Genomic DNA, 16,175 nt, shown 5'->3' on the forward strand with positions numbered 1-16,175 from the left:
TGGGAGCATACAGCAGGGAACCTCACCTAGTCCAGGATCAGGGAAGGCTGAGGAGGAATGTTTGATACTCTAGGTAGCCCAAGAGGAAAAGAGCGTTCTAAGAGAGGGCATAGCATGTTCAAAGGCCAGACAGTAAGAAAGGACTCAAGGAAGCCATTTATAACTGGGATGAAGAAGAATGTGGTGAGTAGATAAGGCATTTGGAAAGGCTTATGCAGGGCCTTTTCAGTCTGCTAAAAACTAGGTACTTCATCCTGTAGGCACACCATCCTATGGGGGGGGGGGACGCTGGGGGGGCAGGCACAGTCAGATTTTCATCTTCAAAGTAGTTTATCACTCTGGCTGCAGAGGAAAATCAATGGGAACTAAGATATTTATCATCCACAAAACACTATCTCAAATCCTTTGTAAGAGCTTTATGGATCTGGCCCCTGCCTGAAACCCCACTCTCTGTCTCTAGCCAACACACACTCCACCAAAACTAAACCACTGTGGTTTCCAGAAGGTACCATAATCTTTGGAGCATCCATATCTTGGTATATGCAGTTTCTACTGCTCAGCTGGCCTCCTGTCCCCCCCACCTTTTTAGGTACCCAAGCCAGTTTTAGGGTTTCTTCTCCCAAATTCCCACTATACCTCAATCTCATTGCAGCCTTATTTGTTCAAAACCTTCCTTCTAATGTTCTACAAACTCTCAGAGAAACAGGACCATACCTTTACACATTTGTATTCCCAGCCCCCAGCACAGTGCATAAAGTGAATAAATGGATGCCTGGAGAATAAATAACAGAAGTTGACTCAAGATAAAGATGTGGTTGCTTTTCTGTGCCACGTGATAGTTGAAGCTAAGGAAGTGGGTGAGATCTCAGAAGAGTATAGATGCCTAAGAGAACAGGGAAAAAAAATAAGCACTTCCTTTTAAATGCAGCATTTTAAAGAGTCTGATAAAACAGACTCTGAGTATGTCTATGCAAAAATATATGCTTATGGCCAGATTTGGAAGGGAACATTTAAAAGTAAAAACAATTGTTTTGAAATGGAGCAATTGTGGATGATGTATATATATATAAAAAAGCCAACAAAATACCAAAACCTTCAACATTTGTTACATTGCCTTTTCTACAAAAAATTCTTTTCTGCAGACAGACTCAGAAACTTGAGAGAACGTTGCCCAAGATCATTCCATGTAGAGAGGGGGAAAAAAAAGACACACTAGAGGCAATATTTTGAATGTGGCTAATGTTAAATCACAAAAAGGTACTGGAGTAAGAGGCAATTTGCAAAGTCAAAGTCACATCCTGGCATGAAAACCTGTTGTAACTGTAGCAAGACTTGTTGGTAACAAATTGGCCACATCAGTCACTTCAGAATGCACAAATTAATCACCCCAAAGTCTCTCCTTTCCGTTGGGGTTTGCAGTTATTTTTAGTCGACGGAAAGGGTTTCTCGCTTTGCTTTCTGTGCATTGCGGTGCTGCCGCCTGCAGGGTAAGAACTGGACATTACCCTGGCATTTATTGAGCCTCCAGAGCCCGTAAGAAATTGGCCCAGCAGCTGACATCCTCCCTTCAGAGCTGCCTCCAGCCGGTCTCAGGCACATTTCTGAGCTTCTCTGTGGTGGGAAAGAGTCAGACAACCAGTGACAACCTAAACTTGGTCATTGAAATCCTATTGCCACCTGCTCAGTTGATCTTGGAAGGTCTCATCTTAGAATTTCCTTTGGTTAAGTTGTGAGCCAAAGCTTCGTCTGCTTCTCAAGCTTTGAAGGTGGCCTCTGATGTTGAGCCGACCAGGCGGACACCTAGTCCTGCAACTTCCCTTCCTCTGTCTCCTGACTCCATTTCTATCACCTAACCTGGTCCACATCACCATCATTTCTGGGAGGCGTCCCCAGCCTGCTCACTGATGATCCTGCCCCACTTCCAAATCATTATCTACACTGAAGCCAGAGTGGGCTTTCTTTTTTTTTTAATTTTTTAAATTTTTTTAAATCTTTTTTTTTTTTTTTAAGATTTTTATTTATTTATTCGTTAGAGAGAGTGTGGGCGAGAGAGAGTGAGCGAGAGTACAAGCAGGGGGAGCTGCAGGCAGAGGGAGAAGCAGGCTCCCCGCCGAGCAAGGAGCCCAATGCAGGACTCGATCCCAGGATCCTGGGATCATGACCCGAGCCAAAGGCAGCCGCTTAACCGACTGAGCCACCCAGGCATCCCGCCAGAGTGGGCTTTCTAAACTACAAATTGAATTGGGGTCACAGATAAGGTCCAAAGTCCTTAGCATGCCCCATATGGCCCTCTGTGGCTGGCCTTTTGTCTCCATGCTTCTATATGACCTGCAGTTTCCTGAATAACTCTACAGTTCTCTTATCTCCACAGCCTCCTCTGCCTGCCTTCCCCATCATCACCTGGCTCCTGTCTGTCCTTTAATACTCGACTCAGGTGCCACCTCCACCAGGAAGCCTCCCATGATGCTCTGGCCCCAGAGCTCTGGTGCCTTGTCACCATATTCTTAAGACCATATGTTGGCCATCAACTTACTTGTCCTTCTCCCCTTTAGACTATGAGTTCCTCAAGAACAGGTGCCATACCTTGTTTTTCTTGGCTCCCCAAATAAAGCCCAACTCGAAATAATATGATCCAGCGTGGCAAGTGCTCTAGGAGCATGGGGACTCAGTGTTAAGGGAACCCAGGAGAGAGAGAGAAACTGGGGATAGAGAGTCCAAGAAACCTTCATGGAGGAGGTGGTAACTGAGTTGTCTTGAAGAACAGCTTGCATTCCATTAGGTAGAATCAATGGAGGCCCCTCTGGACCAAAGAGGAAGTTTTTAAGATGGAGAAAAGGGCCAAAGGTTATTTTCTAATGTTCTCACATTTTATTTATTTATTTTTTAAGATTTTATTTATTTATTTGACAGAGAGAGACATAGTGAGAGAGGGAACACAAGCAGGGCGAGTGGGAGAGGGAGAAGCAGACTCCCCGCGGAGCAGGGAGCCCGAAGTGGGGCTCAATCCCAGGACCCTGGGATCATGACCCGAGCTGAAGGCAGACGCCCAATGACTGAGCCACCCAGGCGCCCCAAATGTTCTCGCATTTTAATACACAAGAGAGTCACCTGGGATCTGTATAAATTGCAAATTCTAGTATCCCAGAAATATTCAAGGTCTGGGAAGGCCCCAGAAATGTGCATTTAAGGAGTCTCATGCTCTACCAACTGAGCTAGGTGGGCACCCCAGAAATATGCATTTTCAGTAGGCAGCTGCAGTCATCCTTAGGCCGCTCTCCTTTGGACCAGACTTTTAGAGACAACGCTTACTGAATAACTGAGTCATGGGGATTTGGGGACCTTCCCAATGTGACCTAGATTACAGGAATCAGAATGCGAATTGCTATGGGCCCAGAGAAATTGGGGACTCACTCCCCTGTGTACTCTCTTGGGATCTTAAGCTGCCTGAAGCTGAGAAATGCCAGGAAAGGCCATTGGTGTGGTCGTTATCCGGGCGTGTGGCACTTAGCGCCACAGTACAAATAAATAAAGAAATAGAAGCACAGATAAGCAAATGGACTCTGGTCTTGACTGCTCTCTGTAGCAATGCCAAAGTCAAGTTCAGAGGAGGCTGGCGCTCCTCTATTCCTCTGTTTCAGTTTTCATATCGCTCTTTCATTAGAACACATTCTGTTCATTAAGGAGATGAAGTCAGTTCCATTTTGGCTGTGAGCTAAAATGGAATTGATGCATCCAAAGGGTGGAAATTTCCCCACTGTTCCTACGCCTCCAAGAAAGAAGCATTAGCAATTTTAATACAAGGAAGTTTCTCCAATATTGGTTTATTATGTTCTTTTAAAACATTCTACATATGAGACTCTCCCTTTTCTTCTCCTTTAACATTTTTCAATTTTTAAATTTATTTGAGCCTCTGATGTCCTTTTGCCTTTTATTTTTATTTTTTTTACAAACTGAGTTTTCGTTAGACAAATATTACATGAACCCATTATCTCATGAAAGATGAAAATATTAAAGATGAGCTGGAGGTATTGAGCACCAGGGAAAGTCTAAGGATTTTATGCACTTTATCTCATGTAGTCCCCACAATAACCACACTCAGTAGATAGTATGACTATGCCTCTTTTATCGATGGGGGAAATTAAGTGTTTCCATAAGGAGGAGTAGTCAGCCATGTCCAATGTTGCTAAAGGGGACGGGTGAGATGAAGACAGAGGCAACCATTGAATTTGGAGATTGTTGCTGAAATGGACAAGAGGAGTCTTGGCAGCAGGGGTGGGGGCGAGAGTCTTAATTGGAGGGGATAAAGAACTGGGGGGAAAGAGAGACAATGTAAGTAAGGAAGTGTAGGCAGCAATGAAGGGCAGCTCTTATAGGAGAGTTTTGCTATAGGAGCCTCTGGCTGGCTCAGCTGGTGGAGTGTGCGGCTCTTGATCTCAGGTTTGTGGGTTTGAGCCCTACATTGGCTATAGAGATTACTTAAAAAATAAAATCTTAAAAAAAAAAAAAAAAAAGCTTTTCTATAAAGCCGAGCCAAAAAAATGGGCTTTAAGGGGCCAAGGAAGAGATTTTTATTTATTTATTTTAAAAAATATTTTACTTATTTGAGAGAAAGAGAGCATGAGCGGGGGCGGGGAGGAGGAAGGGGCAGTGGGAGAGGGACAAGCAGACTCCCCGCTGAGCAGGGATTCCCAGGACCTGGAGATCTTGACCCCAGCCAAAGGCAGATGCTTAACCAACTGAGCCACCCCAGGCACCCCCAACGAAGGTATTTTAAATATAGGAACTGTTAGGGCATGCTTTGTATGCTCAAGGGAATTATCAAGTAGAGAGGGAAATTCTGGGATGTGGGAGGGAAGATGGAATTGGGGAGCAAAGTCCCTGCAGCTCACGGATTTTCAGACAATGAGCAACACAGGTGAGAACAGGTACAGGTGTGTGGCAGTGGTTGTGGGAAGATGCAACCTCTCTCACTGGAGACTTCTAGTCTCTCAGGTAAAAGAGTGAGGTCAACACCTGAGGTGGGGGAGGGGAGAAGAGTGCAGGAAGTTTGTTTTGGTCAGAAGGCATGAAACTGAACTTTTGGACTATGGGGGATGAAATCGATTCAGGAAACATTGCAGGTGCTGCTGCGGTCCCATTGGGTTTTGTGGGGTTTTTTAAAGTTTTTTTTTAAGATTTTATTTATTTATTTGAGAGAGAGAGTGAGAGAGTTCATGAATGGTGGGGAGGGGCAGAGGGAGAGGGAGAAGCAGAGTCCCCACCAAGCACCAAGCGAGGAGGAGCATGATGTGGGGCTTGATCCCAGGACCCCAGACCTTGACCAGAGCTGAAGGCAGAAGCTTAACCAACTAAGCCACCAAGCGCCCGCACTGGGTTGTTTTTTTTTTTTAAGATTTTATTTATTTGACACAGAGAGAGACAGCGAGAGCAGGAACACAGCAGGGGGAGTGGGAGAGGGAGAAGCAGGCTCCCCGGCGAGCAGGGAGCCCGATGCGGGGCTCGATCCCAGGACCCTGGGATCATGACCTGAGCCGAAGGCAGACGCCCAACGACTGAGCCACCCAGGCGCCCCGCACTGGGTTTTTTGATTGTAAATTCAAAAGAGGCCACTCAGCCTGGCTGCCTGGTTGCAGATGCAGTGCAGGTGAAGGGCCTGGTTTAGCCAAGTTGGGATTTTGCCAGGCTGATACCACCGAAGGAGAAGGGCCGGGGTGTAGAGTGTGCTCGTAACGTAGGACGGGTGTCCCTATGGAGCATGGAATCTAAGCCAGGCAGAAAAGAGAGGCAGGTGGTGGGGCGGGGGGAGAAGGGCGTGTGATGGGGACAGAGTTTCTGTTTGGAAAGATGAAAAAGCTCTGCAGATGGGTGGTAGTGGTGGTTGCCCAACCATGTGAATGTACTTAATGTCACTGAACTGTGCACTTTTAATGGTTAAAATGGTAAGGATTATGTATCTGCTACCACAATAAGAAGTGTTTAAAATACACTGAGGGGTGGGCGCCTGGGTGGCTCAGTTGGTTAAGCGACTGCCTTCGGCTCAGGTCATGATCCTGGAGTCCCTGGATCGAGTCCCGCATCGGGCTCCCTGCTCGGCAGGGAGTCTGCTTCTCCCTCTGACCCTCCTCCCTCTCATGCTCTCTGTATCTCATTCTCTCTGTCTCAAATAAATAAATAAAATCTTTTAAAAAAAAAAAAACACTGAGGGGCGCCTGGGTGGCTCAGTCGTTGGGCGTCTGCCTTCGGCTCAGGTCATGATCCCAAGGTCCTGGGATCGAGCCCCGCATCGGGCTCCCTGCTCCGCGGGAAGCCTGCTTCTCCTTCTCCCACTCCCCCTGCTTGTGTTCCCTCTCTCACTGTGTCTCTCTCTGTCAAATAAATAAATAAAATCTTAAAAAATAAAATAAAATAAAATAAAATACACTGAATATTAAAGAACATATTGATTCCTGGCGCTGTCCCAGATAAAGTAGAATCCCCGGAGTTGGGGCCCAGACATGATTTTACTAGACTGTGGACTTGCTGAATTAGCATGTTTTCCCTCATTTGTTCCACAAACACGTATCGAAGGTGCATTATGAGCTAGGCACTGGTGAGTTTAAAAGGACCAGGTTCCTACTCTGTTGCAGCCTACAATCCTGTGGCGGTGGGGGGGCGGGGAGGTGGAGGACGGATCGGTAAACAAAGAAATATTTAACCACAATTTCAGAAGCTTGTTGCAACCATCTAAGTGAGTCTGGACTAGGTTGGTGAGTCAGAGGTGGCCAGAGGGGCTGTGGGATGGGCAGGCTTGGGATCTTTACTGCCGGAAGAAACTGCAGCTTGCAGTGAGGGAACGTGGAGACGTGTGGTTGCACGTTGCTGCATCCGAAGGGAGAGGTGAGTGACAGCAGGAAGTCAAAGATGACTCCTGGGCTTCCAGCTTGAGGGCAGGAGGACCGACCCAGGAGACACAGGGAAGCAAAAGCCGGATTTTGGGCAGAAGTGGTTCTAATGTTAGCCTCTCTGCTTAGTGACTGTGCCATCTCTGACAGGGGATATGACCTGCTTGTGACTTAATTTTCTCATCTGGAAGAATAAGGATAATGATACAACTCAAAACAGAGCTGACACGAAAATGAAGCAAAATTAGGTAATGCATTGTGAAAGTGCTGCAAGATATATTTAAGATTTTGTATTTATTTGAGATAGAGAGAGGGAGGGCGGGCATGAGCAGGGGCAGAGCGAGAGGGAGAAACAGACTCCCCGCTGAGCAGGGAGCCCGATGCGGGGCTCGATCCCAGGACCCTGAGATCATGACCTGAGCTGAAGGCAGATGCTTCACTGACTGAGCCACCCAGGCGCCCCTGCAAGATGTTTCCTCATCATAAACCTTTTAGGGATGGCTGGGTGGCTCAGTTGTTAAGCGTCTGCCTTAGGCTTAGGTCATGATCCCAGGGTCCTTGGATCGAGCCCCACATTGGGCTCCCTGCTCAGTGGGGAGCCTGCTTCTCCCTCTCCCTCTGCCGTTCCCCCTGCTTGTGCTCTCTCTCTCTTTGACAGATAAATAAATAAAATCTTTTAAAAAACAGACGTTTAAAAAAAAAAAACCTTTTAACATTCCCTTTCTGCATCTAACCCCATATGGATCCATTTGCATACTTACTAAAAACTCATCAGGCTCTATCTTTGAGCTCTTGCCTCTTAAGCAGATACAACTATATTCTCAATTTTCCAATGATCTCGAAATGGTTCGTAGATTATCACCATTATTCCTCCTATAAAGTCTTTTTTTTTTTACCAAAAAATAGTTTTATTAGTGCAACGTGACATGGCGTCAAGCACTACACCATTTGACAGGACAGCCTTTTTTTTTTTTTAATTTTTATTTATTTATTCATGAGAGACAGAGAGAGAGAGAGGCAGAGGGAGAAGCAGGCTCCCAAGGAGCAGAGAGCCCGATGCGGGACTCGATCCCAGGACCCTGGGATCATGACCTGAGCCGAAGGCAGATGCTTAACCATCTGAGCCACCCAGGCGCCCGACAGGACAGCCTTTTATAAGAGAACACTGGCATGCAGTCTCTGCCACAAAGCCTCTAGAGAGGGAACATCCCACTGCCACCCGGTAGCTGGGCACATTATACCCCTTGATAGACAGGTGTCTCGTTCCAATTCAAGACCCTCGCTGCCAAGGCCAGGAGGTTGGGCACATCCAAACATCCGGTGGTTTCATGTTTTACATGAAAGTATTCTTCACAGCTTTAATTAGCAAGTGGAATAACTTCGACTTGTTCATGCTGTCAACCCTACCTGTCATCATCAACCAGAGGGCAATTAGCAAAAGAAGCGAGAAGCTTCTACTGTGACAAGGAGTCCAACATGTCTAAGGTGATTTCTTACAGACTAGAATATTGGGCAACTCCCTTTGGCTGCCGGTAGAGGTCCATCTAGACAGGCAAGAGCTTTCCCGTTGAGGCTGTAGCACTAACGTAAAGGAATGCTGGGTGTTTGGCTCCAAAAATGGATTTGACCTCGCTGTTGCCGGGACTGGCTGCTCTTGAGTGCCAGGAAATGTCGCTTGCCAGGTCCCAGCGATGGAGCGTGGAGGAAATATCCAGTTGCACCCATGCAATGGAAGCCTGTTTTTCCCTGGAATGAAAACAGAAATCAGGAATGAACAAGACTCCCCTCTCACTCTTCCCAACCACCAAATCTTTTTTTTTTTTTTTTAAGATTTTATGTATTATTTGACAGAGAGAGAGAGAGAGCACAAGCAGGGGGAGCGGCAGAGGGAGAAGCAGGCTCCCCACTGAGCAAAGGAGCCCAACACAGGGCTCGATCCCAGGACCCTGGGACCATGACCTGAGCCGAAGGCAGATGCTTCACCGACTGAGCCACCCAGGGGCCCTAAACCCCCAAATCTTTAACCACAAGTTTCAATCCCTCGTGGTTACTGAAGACCAGAAGTACTTTTTTCCATTTATTTAATAAACCCCAAAGCTGCACTTTCCCTGCCTTCTTTGTGTGAAGGGCAGAACGCTATGGAATTTATTCTCTCTTCTCAAACTTTTTCAGATTTAGATGGTTCAGCAGCAAGGTTTGTGGTGTCCACCCTCTGGCAAGGATCCTCAGCGTCTGAACATTTTGTCTTAGCCTAAATGTAATAATACATGTAGTGTGTTTAAGTCAGAGCCTGGCCCTCAGTAAGCTCTTAAGAAATGTCCAGTGTTATTATTATTACAGTTATTATGGCATCTGGACCATGACATTAAGATAATTGTCCGTCAGGACCAAGAGGGACAAGACTGGTTGCGGGGATTCATTGTCACTCCAAAGCCCCTCCCAAGGTGGCCAGACAACCTAAACCAGACGGTCCCCAGGAACAACCCTCCCTGAGCAGTCTGACCACAGATGCCCTTTACTGGCTGTGTTTTATATGACGATACAGCTAAGGGTTTTTGGCAACTAGAACAATGTCAACTCCATTGCTCCTTTAACACTTCTTGTTATGAGCAATATAATCAAGAAGAGAACCAACTTGAATTGAGTGCCAGCTATGTTTTGGGACCCTGTGCTAGGCACTTGGCACAACTGATCTCATCCAACGAAGCTTCAGAGCCTCCAGTCATAATAACGGTAGGGTGTTGTGAGGATTTGTTAACAATGTACATTTTCTTGCTTTCTTTAGGCTCATTTTTAAAAAAGATTTTATTTATTTATTTGACAGCAAGAGAGGGAACACAAGCAGGGGGAGTGGGAGAGGGAGAAGCAGGCTTCCCTCGTAGCGAGGAGCCCAACGCGGGGCTCGAACCCAGGACCCTGGGATCATGACCCGAGCCAAAGGCAGATGCTTAATGACTGAGCCACGCAGGCGCCCCTTCTTTAGGCTCATTTTATCTGAAAAATAAGATAGGATTGATTGTAAATTAATTCTAATGCTTTTAGCTTTTCCAGTTTCTTCTCCTCCCCCCCTCCTCCACCCTGCTCGTCCTCCTCCTCCTCCTTTTTCTTTGCGTAGCTGAGTGTTTTATGAGACTTTAACCTGTCATAAAACACGGGGAAGTTTACTGATGCCATCTCTGTTCTCCTGCTCTGAGCTCCAAAGAAATAAAGCGACTCCCTTCAAAGTCTTGCTGGCAGACTTCCTGGGGCTAGGAATCAACTCCTGAGCTCCTGAGTCTTGGGCTCTGTTCAAGAATCCACTCCCAAGTTACCACGAGCATTTGGGCTTTAGGAAAATGAAATCTCTACAAGCATCATGATGAGCTCAGATCAATATAAATACCAGAATTGCCCAGAGACCAGAAGGGAGCATCTTTATTCACTCACTCTGATATTTAAGAATGTCAGATGGAGAAAATCTTTTTGTTTTTATAAAAGTATGCTTATATACACACAGGCTAAAGATGAATCAGGCAGGCGCCTGGCTCCCAAGGATGCATATGAGATGGATGGATGCATGTGAGAAATGAAAAATAATAAAAAATGAAAAATAAAATATGCCCTATCAGGGGCCCTTCCTGATGGTCTGTGCAGGGAAAGCTCTTCACAAGCCTCGGACCTGGTTCAGAGGTCATGAAAAGGAGAGCGAGCAGACCTGAACCACAGGAGTACCTGAGGGGTTAGAAACTGAATATAAATGGAAGATAAAAGAACTTGGGTGGGCTTTCATTTAGTGTTAAAGGGACAAAATCTCATAAGTGTCTTCAAGCACGCGGAAGATGATCACAACCGTTTTCCTTCATTACTGGATACCAGACAAATTCCAGCTCAGTCAATTCAGGTTAGATCCAAGTGGGAACTTTCTGACATAGGGTTAAGTACTGGAATGTGTTACCGAGGTCACAAAATCTCTTTCAATTGGGGTGATTAAATACCCATTTGCTTGACAGAAGATTGAAGGCAAGTGAGTGAGCTCTCTTAGCTCTATATATACACACAGTTACCCTGCTAACAGTGTGGCAACAAATAGCCCTGTTTATCCAATAAACAGGTGCATCTTAGGACTTGGGCAGGTTTAAATTTACCAAGTAGATCATGGATAAATATAAGAGCTGTGGATTTTACGGAATAGACACTGGACTCCAGCAGCCCAGGGAGAGAATGCAGGAAGGGATCCCTGCTCATCTCACACGGCCTCTGCTCATTGTCGTCTCTGACCTGTCCTTCGGACCCTCAAGCAGCTGAGGACGAAGCTATGCGACCTCAAGTATCTCTGCCCAGGAGGAAAGCAGAGAACCTAAGCCCCGCGGGAATGTCGGCAATGTGGGCGTGGCAAATGGGGAATGTTGGGAATGAGTCCACAGTCCAGAGTTCAGATCTCACAGTGTGGCTTTGCCCTGCCCTGACATCCTCCATCACAGATGAGGGGCTGTCTGTTTGGGGAGCTATGAGTCCCAACACTTTTCTGAGCCCATGTGTCTTATTATAGCTGGAAAGACTTTATCCTGTCTAGCCCAGGCTGCAGAGAACTAGCTATGCGGTCAAAATACTCCCTAAATTCGGGATCCAACAAGACCATAAAGACAGTTGTCTTTCTTATCAAGCTGTTCTGCCTGATGTTTAGCAAGTCATCCCATCGCAGTGCTCATCAAAACGAATTTCCCTCACATAGGACACCTGGCTGGCTCAGTGGGTAGAGCATGCGACTCTTGATCTTGGGGTTGTGAGTTCAAGCCCCATGTTGGGTGTAGAGGTTACGTAGAGAAAAATAAAAATTTCAGGGGGCGCCTGGGTGGCTCAGTTGGTTAAACATCTGACTCTTGGTTTTAGCTCAGGTCTTGATCTCAGGGTTCTGAGTTCAAGCCATGCATTGGGCTCCACAGCATGGAGCCTACCTTAAAAAAAAAAATCTTAAAAACAAACAAAAAAGCCCTGAATTTCCCTCACAAGTAACTTTTTCAATAATGAAAATTTCTGGGAGGATACTCAAGAAACGTGTATATTAGTTGTCCCTGGGGAGGGGACCTGGGAGGAAGGGGACCGGGCTGGGAAGGGACCTATTTCTCACTGTATACCTTTGTTTCCTTTGGATTATATATGTTGTATGTATTACCTATTCACAAATAAATGTGATCGGGGGGCCTGGGTGGCCCAGTGGGTTAAGCATCTGCCTTCAGCTCAGGTCATGATCCCGGGGTCCTGGGATGGAACCCCCACCTTGCTCAGCGGGGAGCCTGCTTCTCCCTCTCCCTCTGCCTGCCACTCCCCCTGCTTGTGCTCTCTCACGCGCTCTCTCTCTCAAATAAATAAATAAAATCTTTAAAAAAAATAAATGTGATTTTTTTTTAAACGTAAGGTTTGTAAAATTCTGTGTGGCATTTAACTTGGCTCCTTCTCTTCCAAAGCAGGCTTTTCCCCTTTCTTGTTCAGCTCCCCATTTCACTGAGAATTATAACAGCCACATGTACCTTGTGCTGAGCACTTACTATATGCTAGGTGCTGTGCTCAGCATCTCCTGCCCATTACCTCATGGTCTCATTTAGCAAGCCAATGAGAAGGTTCCATGGTTTTCCAACTTCTACGGATGAGGAAACCAGGGCTTAGATGGGTCCCATAACCAGTAAGGGTCAGATCTGCAATTCAAACTTGGATTTATCTCGCTCTGCCCCACGTAACCCCCAAACCTTCTGCCTCAGGAGCAGTTAGAACATTGAAGTGCTGAGTGCATCAAACATATTAAGACCTTTCTCACAAATTCCTTTGTCAGCCAAACCCTTAAAAGGCACAAATGTGAGGAAAAACATTTAATGCACATCCTTCGCCTGATAGCAAAGCTGGGTTTTTCAGGACGTGTGCTTTTTCACATGGGGCACAGAGCATTCTGCACAATGACTGACTAGCCGGCTTATCAAAGTGTGAGGCCTCTGATCCCCACAACCAAAACCCCGAGCAAGGGCCCTCTCAGCAGGACATGTCGTAAGCGGCATTCAGATGGAAAAGGGGACACTTTTGGTTTGAGTTAGAAGACACTGCCAATAGATACACCAGCTCTATTTCTGGCTTAAGGGGGAAAGCTCTGGGGCTCAGAGCAAAGCTGTGAGAATCTTAGAGGCCCCATGAAAGGACAAGCCCCTGCATTACTGGCAGTTTCTATGGACGCAAGAAGAAAGGACAGGATTGCCATGAAAACTAAGTAAGCAGCCAACAATGTGAGACAAGGCTGCGGAAGGCCAGGTGGAATGGCAGCTGATAACATATCACACGCTCTCGTGAAGACCCTGTTGCCCAAAGATAGAAAAGGGGTTTTATAAACAGCCATCAATTATTTCAACTTTTTGTGGTAAAAATCAAGGCAGGGATCTGGTCATCGTCCTGAAATAAACCTGCCTTCCTTCGTGTAGCTTATTCACTCAGTTAGAAGGAGGATTTTTTTTTTTTAAAGATTTTATTTATTTGAAAGAGAGAGTGAGAGAGAGAGAGCACAAGAGGCGGGAGCGGGAGAGGGAGAAGCAGACTCCCTGCTGAGCAGGGAGCCCGATGCGGGACTCGATTCAGGGACTCCAGGATCATGACCTGAGCCGAAGGCAGTCGCTTAACCAACTGAGCCACCCAGGCGCCCAGAAGGAGGATTTTTGATCTACGTGATAGACTTTGCAGTTCGAAAGCATCTTCACGTACATTATCTCACGTGATCAGGAAAGGGTCCTCATCCTCCTCCAGTCTTGGAGTCCAGCGTCTGTCTCCATACCTACCCCCAACAAGCAACCACCCAGGGGACCTGTGGCATGCTGCCTTTGACTAGCAGATCCAGGGAAGCAGCAGCAAGCAAGGTCCTAGGTCTGTAGTTTCTAAGGTCCAGTATTTGGGGACATATACTTGCTTTTAAACAATGAGGCTCACGGTGATTCAGTGTTGGTACTGGAACAAAACTCAGCTGCTTAAGCGTCTGCTTTGGGCTCAGGTCATGTTCTCAGCTGGGAGCCTCCTTCTCCTTCTCCCTCTGCTCCTCCCCCGCCCCCCAGCTCCTGCTCTCTCTCTCTCTCTCTCTCTCAAATGAATAAATAAAATCTTAAAAAAAAACGTAAGATGGGGCCCCTGGGTGGCTCAGTTGGTTGAGCGACTGCCTTCGGCTAAGGTCATGATCCTGGAGTCCCGGGATCGAGTCCCGCATCAGGCTCTCTGCTCAGCAGGGAGTCTGCTTCTCCCTCTGACCCTCCCCCCCCCTCATGCTCTCTCTCTCTCATTCTCTCTCTCTCTCAAATAAATAAATAAAATCTTAAAAAAAAAAAACTTAAGAGATTTCTCCCACCTTCCTTTTCAAAGTTTACATTTATGACGTTCTTGAAATTAACCACTTGCATGTATAAAGCCACCACCTGAGAGAGCCACGTGGCTGAGGGCACTGGGGAGATACACAGCCCAAGCCACGAGACGTGTTTTTCCCCAGTGCTCATGTATCTCTGCCGGACAAATCCTAACAGGATGCCGACCTCCCGATTATGCAAGACTGACTGCCGTAATTCCAAAGACATGACCCTGGGAGTCTGACTCACAATTAATAGTTAAGACTTCTAGAAAAGATAAGAACTAACGGTAGGCCATGGCTGACGGAGACTTTGTAGGAGAAAGCAAACCTTTCCATAAAGTGGCGTTTTAAACCTTTTCAAAATTTCATTATATTCCCCCAAAAGAGAAAAAGTAAATTGAATTCAAATTCTTCTTGATGATGGAAATTGAAAATGAAGAAATAAGATTGTGTTGGGCAGAGTTGAGCTTTAGAGGCCCACAAACAGTTATAATATCTGAGATTTTTTCATCTTCCAAGAACCAATTTCCTCTTTTCCCCTTTAGGGGCAATATTACCCCCATTGAGAATGCATTGCAAAGAGGAAATTCAAATGCTTATCTTTTAGGAACATATTTTTCTTCCTAGATGGCCACTTACGTATTACTCTTAACTAGAAAATTATGAGCTATATCAAGCAACTAGTACTACAATGCTGAATGGCAAATAAACTCCAGTGTGTATTTTTTGTTTGAACTTTCTTCCTTCCTTCCTTTCCTTTTCTTCCTTCCTTCCTTCCTTGTTTCTCTCTTTCTTTCTTTCTTTCCTTCTTTCTTTCTTTTCCCTATCAGGTAAATTTGATCTTAATCACTTTCAGTTCTCAAATCTGCATCCTACAGATGGATAGCTTTGGCCAAATTGCAACTCTCCACCCCTGGAATAGCTGGGAATAGCCTGGCGGTTTATCAAGGATAAAGAAAACAGAGCTACATACTGTACCTTCAGGTTAAGCTTGGATTTTCCCTTCTAGACTAAAAGCCGGAAGGGCACGTCCGAGTCGGCTGGGATCCCCAGGGGTGTGTGCGGCAGGTACCAGCTCCCTACATGACACGCCCCCTCCCCTGGAAAACTCAGCCCGCTGCAGGGAGGCAGCTTAAGCTTTCCCACTGAGGGAAGGGTGTGATGACTGACAAGCTTAGGGCTTATTTTCAGCTTCAACCCACAGCCCATTTATTGTGTGATCCTGAGCAAAACCACTCAGCCTGGTTGTCCTACTTTTCTGCCTTCAAGAATATGGGTATGATCTTCCTGTCTGCAGCCCATCTCACAGAGATGTCCTTGGCAGAAGGGAGGTCATCAGTAAAAAGCTCTGCGAGGACCCAAAGGAAAGGCAGTGAGTTAACTCAAGGCTTTATTACAAGAAGAGCAAACAGCTCTGAACTTCAGTCCAGTGAAGACGTTCAGGGACTACTAACGTTCGTTGGGCACTGAACAACACACTAACCACACCCATGATAAAATCAAAACAAAACCAAGGCAACAACCTGTGTTGGTTGGCCTTTATGCCCAAGACAAGCTGCTCAGCCGCAGGGCTGTCTTCCGAGCCCCGGCAGAATGTTTTCCCAGGGAGGCTCCTGTGTTTATTGGCTGACATTGATCACACAGCCATCACAGTACCAACAGACCCCTGAGGCTGGGGAAGATGGCAATGAAGAAGGAGAGGTGACAGCTGAGGCATCTGGCATCACCAACCTGAGCAGAGAAATGTGAAAGGGAACTCCCAGGTGCTGCCCTGGGCAAGTCCCCAAGTCCCAAAGCAATCCCCCCTCAAACCTTTCTGCTCCTCCTTTGAGGCTTGCTGGTCATGCGGATTCCATAGCTAACTTCCATTCATCTGCACATCCTGATCCTGGAAGCCGAGATGAGCTCCCTGAGGGAGAAGACCCATCACTCTGAGTGGAGGCAGCCTC

The sequence above is a fragment of the Neomonachus schauinslandi genome, chromosome 15 (assembly GCF_002201575.2).
Source record: "Neomonachus schauinslandi chromosome 15, ASM220157v2, whole genome shotgun sequence".
Lineage (NCBI taxonomy): Eukaryota > Metazoa > Chordata > Mammalia > Carnivora > Phocidae > Neomonachus > Neomonachus schauinslandi.